Source organism: Eufriesea mexicana, unplaced genomic scaffold, assembly GCF_001483705.2.
Source record: "Eufriesea mexicana isolate 0111107269 unplaced genomic scaffold, ASM148370v2 scaffold3062, whole genome shotgun sequence".
Taxonomy (NCBI): Eukaryota; Metazoa; Arthropoda; class Insecta; order Hymenoptera; family Apidae; genus Eufriesea; species Eufriesea mexicana.
This window is the reverse complement of record NW_016911092.1, coordinates 704,468-706,852: the sequence shown is the minus strand read 5'-3', so window position 1 is coordinate 706,852 and position 2,385 is coordinate 704,468. Positions and strand designations below refer to the sequence as shown.

Here is a 2,385-nt window from a genome sequence, read left to right as displayed (position 1 = left end):
CAATGGCACCAAAGTATCTCCACGTAACGCGAAATCCCTATTTCATCGTGTTATCCTATGTTGCATTTTATCTTCAAATCTTTCTGCTATAGTAAGGTATTACCTTTATTTTATATTGCTTACCATTCGAATGCGAATATAGCGTTTTTTGAAAATAAATTTTACTGCACGTCTGTTGACGAAAATGTCATTACCTTGTCATAAATGAACAGTGGAAATTGGATTGTCGTTGGTAATAATTTTAATAGTGTGTAGAAAAATTACACGATTTTAAGAGACTTTAATCAACAAGGGAGAAATGTTTGGTGATTAATTAGGAGATTTTTTAAAGAAGAAATTACATTATTACGAATCAAATATCGTTACACAAATTACATTAAAAGATTACATTTAAGCCGGGAATTTTAATTGGGAATATTTGGTATTATTCTAGGAATAACGAAATGTACGTTTGTTAAGAATAAATGTAAATACTGGGATTTTCAGTTATCTCTTGTGTTGTTGCATCTCATTTGAATTGCATTGGATAATACGGCTAAATGAATATCATTATCGTTATCTGCTATATTAAGATAAGCCTTTGAAATGTGTGCAGCTGGATTTTACTGCCGCGAACTTTAATTTGACATGATTAAGGAAATGATTATTTCATTAGAGTATATTATTTAATTCGCGCACGGAAGTGACCGAGAAATATAAATAATAAGGAACCGCAGCAGTTATAGTCGCATTAAAATGTAAATGAGGAAGAAAACGTAAGAACGGCTTGCTGCTCGTTCTATTATTTATTCCTCGTTGATAACAAAGTCACGTTGTAAAAAGCATCACGAAAAATAAATATAAAAAGTAATAATTTTGCAGCATACACCGTTACTTGGTTATTCTTATTTCTTCCCTTTTTCATAATTTATATTTTATTTTATTAAAATAATTCCCAAGGATTTATCAAAGGCTTTGATAAAAATTTCCCGGACTTAATTATTTTAATTAGGATCGAAAAAAAAAATATAATTAATGTACGAACTTTAAAATATTTTAAAAATTTCATAAAGAATTTTCGTAAAGAATTAGCAAGCATTAAAAAGTCCATAATCACTTGATATCTGTTCTTTATTATTCATATTCCGTTAGTGAGTTTTCCTAGTTTTAAAATGTTTGGAAAATAGTTTTCATTATCCTTGAAGAGCGTGAAGACGAATATTAAGTTATTTATATACGGGCTCTTCTAAGAATTTCAAATCTGCGCAGTTAAGGAGCAGAAACGATTATGTATTTTCCTCTTCTAGTCAGAAGAGTTTGAACTTCACGTCGCATAGAGTGATTCAAAGGAGCACTGGACCCCGTGAGATATTGATTTTACGCTTACCGTGTTTTCCGTTCAAACACGGCCTTGTCGAAGAGAAAGGAGAATAGATCGCGATTTTGTTAAATCGGATCGTGCGAATTTGCGACCACTCTTTCGAGAAATAGTCACCGTCACCTTCGTGATTCGATCAAATTGTCCGAATAAATTTGCCGATCCTTTTCGCAATTTCTAATCCCGTGGAACTTGAAAATTCTCGATCACATTGTCGATTTTATAATCAATTTCTAATTTAGAAGCAGAAATTTCAAACGTTTCTAATTAATCCTTCGTTCTAATTTCGAATTTTAAATAATTAATATGATTGTAAATTTGTTTCGTGAAAATTATATCTCCAGAATTTTTCAATAGTCTTTTAATTTCAATTAGTCTTTAACAAGTGAAAATATATCTAAAAAGTAATTACTTTGACGATTAAATAGCGTTTACATGTCTTTTAAAAGTTAGTCGAGTTTAAATATTGGCGTCGTGAAGGTCTGGAAGGAGGGAGCCACCTATTGCAAGGAAGAGTTAGTGCATAAGTGTTCGGCGGAAAGGATAGAAGCAGTCATGATTCTCGTGGCATATTTGATAAATTGAGTAAAAGTTAATGGTCAATATCGTATAACAACAAGTTATGAGGAGCTAGTGGAAGCTAAAGAACGTCGAAGGTACATCTTTTATCATCTATTATATTCTTTCAAGTGTATCGATTTTCACTATTGAATTGTAATCGTAACGACGCAGTGGATCGTTCTCTCTTAAATTTATTAAAAGATGCTTCCGTCTTGATCATTTACGCAATGCAATTTTTCCCGTTTGTTCAATGTAAATAATTTTATTCTTATTTCATAAAGAAATATGCATAAAATCAGTGTCTTTAAAAATATTGCATTATTCTCGTAATAATGTAATTAAGTTCTCTTTGTCGAACTGGGTGAAAATGGTTGCACGGTAATAAATTTCGCGAAGCAAACATTATAACATTAACGTTGCCACTGTGCATGGATTGCTTTTATCACGTAAAAAAATTTTCACTCTTC

General features: G+C 31.3%; 1 protein-coding gene across 1 annotated transcript in view; it reads left to right on the top strand.

Moving 5' to 3' along the window:
* Positions 1 to 1,976: 1,976 nt before the first annotated feature.
* The window catches only part of LOC108550836 (neuroligin-1), a 123,460-nt gene continuing 123,051 nt past the window's right edge, over positions 1,977 to 2,385 (top strand). Inside the window, exon 1 of the mRNA XM_017904729.1 lies at positions 1,977 to 2,013. The gene's annotated coding sequence lies outside the window, so the exon portion shown is untranslated. The remainder of the gene's footprint in view (positions 2,014 to 2,385) is intronic.